This window comes from Elephas maximus, chromosome 24 (genome assembly GCF_024166365.1).
Source record: "Elephas maximus indicus isolate mEleMax1 chromosome 24, mEleMax1 primary haplotype, whole genome shotgun sequence".
NCBI lineage: Eukaryota > Metazoa > Chordata > Mammalia > Proboscidea > Elephantidae > Elephas > Elephas maximus.
Genome location: NC_064842.1, coordinates 26,439,064 through 26,445,306, shown reverse-complemented (window position 1 = coordinate 26,445,306; position 6,243 = coordinate 26,439,064).

Genomic DNA, 6,243 nt, shown 5'->3' with positions numbered 1-6,243 from the left:
TTTCGGTCATGTAAAGAAGATTTAATTGGTCATTTATGAGTATAATCTTTTTTCTCAATTCAAAAACAGAAGCTGGATTGTTCTTGTCGCCACTTAAACTATGTCTCCCCATTAGACCTGACAGAAAGGAGCCTAATCCGTTCTTTCCCAGAGGACATATTGCAGACCCTGGAATCTAAACTTGTCTTTAGCTAGGAGTCCGTGGGAAACTATTTCTTGGTAGCCTGGTGTTTGTGTTAATTATTGTTTTACTGATACACCCTTAAGGTATTTTATTGACCTCTTAATTTGGGGATGGAGAAAGGACTACGATTTCCGTTCTCACTCCTCCTCTTCACGGGAAAATGTGGAAGGAAATATATGGAGAGTAAGTCTGCAAAGTAAAAGACCTAATTATACGCAGCAACACTAATTAGCTATGTGACTACATACTTGGTTCTACAGAATTGGGGTTGGACTAGGTGAGAGGAGGCTCTAGTGAGATTGCGGAAGGAAGCAATCTAGGCCTAAATTTTAGTAGTCTGAAAACAATTTGATTGCTTCCCTGTTTGGGGTTTTGTTTTGTTTTCTTTTGCCTTTACTTTTTTTTCTTTCTCATTGTTGTGAAAATATACAAATCAAAACATTCCTCAATACAACTTGTACATTTACAATTCAATGCCATTGATTATATTTTTCATACTGCACCACCACATCTTAGGCTGGGCTCTGTAGAGAAGCAAAACCAGTAAAACATATAAATATATAGAGAGAGATTTATATGAAGAAAAGGACTCAAATGGTTGTAGAGGCTGGAACGTGGGTCGTGCTGGAGGCTTCTTCTGATTCATGTAGCCACAGGGTTGGCAAACCGAAGATCAGTAAGTCAGACGGCAGGGCTCTGGCTCACAGGCTGCAAAGACCAACAATTCCCAAGATTGACAGGCAAGACAGCAGGTAAGCTGCTAGCTCAAGTCCAAAGAGCTGGAGGTCAGATGAACATGAACCAGCTGCAGGATCCAGTGTAAGAAAAAGCCTACAAGCCTTGCCAGAAAGTCCACTTATATTGGATGTCAGCAACATGCCCAAGGAAACTCCCTTTCAATTGATTGGCTACTCACAGCGGATCCCATCATGCAGGTGATCACCTTATATCAAATCTCATCATGGATGGGATCAAATCATTACACGACTGCCAAACTACATTGCAACTGCCAAACCACGGAAAATCATGGCCCAGCCAAGTTGACACACAACCTTAACAATCACACACCATTATGACTATTCTTGTCCAAAATATTCCACCGTCGTTAACATAAACTCAGTGCTCCACAGACAAAAGACTCCCACTTTACCCTTCCTGCCCATCCCTGGTAACCATTAATACTCTTTGGTTTCTATATATTCACTTATTTAATATAAGTGAGATCATATAGTATTTATTCTTTCATGACTGAAATTTCCTTCAGCATAATGTTTTCAACGTTCATCTATGTTGTAGCAAGCAACAGGATTTCATTTCTCTTTGAGGCTGTGTAATACTCCATTGTAAGTATCCATTCATCTGTTGATGGACTTTAGGTGGTTTCCACATTTTGGCTGTTTTTAAAAGTGCTGCAATAAACTTTGGCGCACAAGTTTCTGTTTGCATTCCTGCCTTCACTTCTGGGTATACACCTGTGAGATTTCCAAAACTGAGGCACCAGACTTTTATCAGAATGATAGCCCCAGGGCTGGGTCCTGACTCCATCTTAGCTTTTGTTTATTTCCCCTGCAACCATCAAATTCTTAGACAGACTTAAATACATAACAAAGGAAACATTTTCCTCTGTGGTTAAACTAAAGATATGGAAAGAATATTCCTAAGGGAAGGCCTAACACAAATTCCTTATCAGAAATTTCCTCAGCAGCCCTCAGGAAATGTTTTAAGATAATTACCTGGTGACCACCCTGTAAAACTCCCCTTAGTCATGTATTTAAAGTAGCCAATGCAAATAGTCCCCATTCATATTTCCAACCAATCACTGTAAAGCCCCAGCTTTGAATTGTCCTGCCTCCTGCTTACCTAATCTTTCATCTTCCAATCAGAATGCTGTAATTTAACTTCATAAATATGCCTCTGTGCCTCTATCATTCTGGAGCATTTTGTTTCACTTTGTGAGATCAGACGTGTCACCAGTTCAAACTGTCTTGAACCTTCAATAAATCTCTTTTATTTTTAACAGAGTATGTGTTCTTACTCATTGATGTACCTAGGAGTGGGATTACTGGGTCATATGGTAATCCTATACCTAACTTTTTCAGACATTGCCAAACTTTTTTCCACAGTAGCTGCACCATTTTGCATTCCTACCAACAATGGATTTTCCTTTCCTTTTGAAGTAAAATTTCCTCTAAAATCTTCACCTAACTTTCTCATGTATCATGGCTGCTTTTTTTTTTTTTTTTTTTTTGAGAAACATGGCAATCTGCATGCTGTTTGACCCTGCAAGTCCACTTGTAACAATTTATACCAAGGAATAATTAGAAAAGTATACAGAAGTGTAAGTATCAGGATATTCATCTCTAAATTGTTTATAATACTGTAAAAACTGGCCATGATATAAATGTTCACCAAATGAAGATGATTCAAAAAAATCTGGCTCAAATATCATGTAGCTGTTTGCAATGAGGTCTATCATTTGCTTGAAAACATTTCACCACAGACAGTGCGTAAATTTTAACTACACCCTAGACCTAGTGGAAAATCTGGTGGCATAGTGGTTAAGAGCTACAGTTGCTGAGTGAAATTAGTCAGTTGCAAAAGGACAAATATTGTATAAGACCCATATTATAAGAACTTGAGAAATAGTTTAAACACAGAAGAAAATATTCTTTGATGGTTACGAGAGGGAGGAGGGAGGGAGGGAGGGAGGAAGGGAGGGAGGGAGGGAGGGAGATGGGTTTTCACTAATTAGATAGTAGATAAGAACTATTTTAGGTGAAGGGAAAGACAACACACAATACAGGAGAGGTCAGCACAACTGGACTAAACCAAAAGCAAAGAAGTTTCCTGAATAAACTGAATGTTTTGAAGGCCAGCATAGCAGGGGCAGGAGTTTGGGGACCATGGTTTCAGGGGACATCTCAGTCAATTGGCATAATAAAATCTATTAAGAAAACATTCTGCATCCCACTTTGAACAGTGGCTTCTGAGGTCTTAAACGCTAGCAAGCAGCCATCTAAGATGCATCAATTGGTCTCTACCCACCTGGATCAAAGGAGAATGAAGAACACCAAAGACACAAGATAATTATGAGCCCAAGAGACAGAAAGGACCACATAAACCAGAGACTACATCAGCCTGAGGCCAGAAGAACTAGATGGTGCCCAGCTACAACAGATGACTGCCCTGACAGGGAACACAACAGAGAGCCCCTAAGGGAGCAGGAGAGCAGTGGGTTGCAGAACCTAAACTCTCATAAAAAGACTAGACTTAATGGTCTGACTGAGACTAGAAGGATCCCGGTGATCATGATGGTCCTTAGACTTTCTGTTAGCCCAAGACAGGGACTATTGCCAAAGCCAACTCTCCACACAGGGATTCAACTGGACAATGGGATAGAAAATGATACTGGCGAAGAATGAGCTTCTTGAATCAAGTAGACACATGAGACTATGTTGGCGTCTCCTGTCTGGAGGGGAGATGAGAGGTCAGAGGGGGTCAGAAGCTGGCTGAATGGACACGAAAAGAGAGAGTGGGGGGAAGGAGTGTGCTGTCTCATTAGGGGGAGAGCAATTAGGAGTATATAGCAACGTGTTTATAAATTTTTGTATGAGACTGATTGATTTGTAAACTTTCACTTAAAACACACACACAAAAAAAGCTACAGCTGCTGACCAAAAGGTCAGCAGTTTGAATCCCCCAGGCACTCCTTGGAAACCCCATGCGGCAGTTTCTACTCTGTCCTATAGGGTCACCACGAGTCGAAATTGACTCGACTGCAATGGGTTTGGTTTGGTTTTGGTTTTCTAAACCTAGTCACGTACTATGTCAGGAATTTAAACCCTTGAGGGATCATCAGCTAACATTTCCAGTGTGGAAGCTCCACTCATTGTGGTCACTGTCCAGTCATCCTCTTATCTATCCCTTCATCAACACTGAGGCCTTGCTAATTATCATAATGACTGTTAGAAATTAGTCCCATTGGTGAAAGCAGTGGTATTTAAGATACAGTCAGGCATGGTTTAAAGTCCCTAATACTTTCTGTGAAATAGCATGTTATGTGATGCGGACATTGTGTAAGTAAACACCATATTATAAGTGAAAGACCTTTCAGGCATTCGCTTCCAGAATAAGGAGGTTTAGTCCATATTAGAAATTTGCTAGGGCAAATAAGTCAAAATATTATCTCACATTAGTGACTTAATCCATAGGTTGTCTGGACATCCCAGTTTACACAGAGGAGAATGCAGAGGCAGTTATCCAAACAAAGGGGGGCTGAGTCAAGAAGGATTTCCTACCAAGCCTCAAGGGGGTCTTAGATACCTAGGCCCCCAGCCCTGTCCTACTTATACATTTGTATAAGTACTGAAAGCAAGACAAGAAGTTCAGGAAGTTTGTAAATGGAACGCTATAATTTTATGTTTCCAAATTAAAGTGAAGAAAATAAAGAGAAATTCCAGAATGGGGAAGAACGGAGGGGATTGCTATAGCAGAAAGGGAATGGTTTTGGGGACCAGAAAAATTCAAAATCCAGGTTTGAATTGCCAAGTGGATCTACCTGTGCTCTGATCTTCAGTTTTCTGGGCTCCGTGGACGCTGGAAAGTCATCAAGCAAAAATTTAAAAAGATATTTGAGATTCGCGGTGAGGCTATGTGTATGGGGGGAGGGTGGTCCTGGAAACAACTTTCTCCTCCTTTACTTCATGGACTCTTAGAGCTGGAAGAACATTGCTGAGGTCCCTGTGCCCATTTCTTTGGTGTGGGCCATCATAACATTTATTTATTCATCATTTATTAAATATTTGTTGAATGTCTACTCTATCGGTCATGCCCTTTTATGTCATATCACCTTTGTAAAACTGAGAAACTTATTTTTTAAGGGGGGATAATAATAATACTCACTTTATAGGTTGTAGTGAGCATTAAATAAAATAATCCATGGAAATGGCTTACACAGTGCTTGATAGGTTAGTTATACATGCTCAAAAATGTACAGGACCAGGTAGTATTTCATTCTGTACATAGGTTCACTGTGAGTTGGAACCAACTTGATGGCACCTAACAACAACAAACATTTGTTTCATTGGTTAAAATGCACAAATTAATCTTTTCCTCCCAAGCCATTTGTTCTATAGATTAACTCTTCACCTAGATACGTTCACCAGCCTAGACTCATGATTAATTCTGCACCTCATTTTGTTTTTAATTGTGCCTAGTGCATTGTTTACATGAAATAAATATTTATCACAATCGTAATGTTTAAATAACACTACTTTTGTGCTCTGCCTAATTTTCCATCCATATATTCTGCTATTCTTTTTCATCCAAATCAGCTGAAGAAGTACTTTCCTTGTGCTACCATACTTCAATTATTAAATAAAGTGTTCATATTTTCTTTTTCTTTAGTGGTCAAAAGAAGATGGCCCTGAAGTAGAAGAGATTTAAAAATAAGGCTAAAATGTCATTTTAGAGAATCTAATCCTGCAAAGGCAGTGAGGTCAAAGAAGGAGAACAACTCATTCACAGGAAACAGAACATCAAGTCGATTGGCCTGAAACCAAAAGCACCGAGTCATCCGGAGGTGTCTCAGAGCTTTAGTGTTAACCTATGGAGGTCACTCAAGTAGATTGTGTTAAGTGTGTTTGCATGGTAATTGCAAAAAGGACTGACTCATCATATTTAAATGTGACTTTGATAGAGGGCTTCTTCCCTAGCCTTCATTATGAATGGGCTTGTTTATGAGTGGTTTTCCATCACCTGTCTCTGTATCTCCCTGGGTAACAGCGAATGCCAGAAACAGTGTGCTTGCAACTATAAACCATATGAAGAGGACAAAAAAGAGTATGCAAAGCATTACCGAGAGTGTGGAGCCCTTGTGCAGAATATAATGTGGTAACATCCCCTTTCATCCCCCGAGTATTTTCTTTAGGGAACTCAGCAAAAAAAAAAAAAAAAAAAAAACCCAACACACACACTACCTTGTAAATATTATGCTAAGTGAAAGAAGTCAGACCCAAAAGGTCAGATGTTGTATGATTCCATTTATATGAAATGCCCCA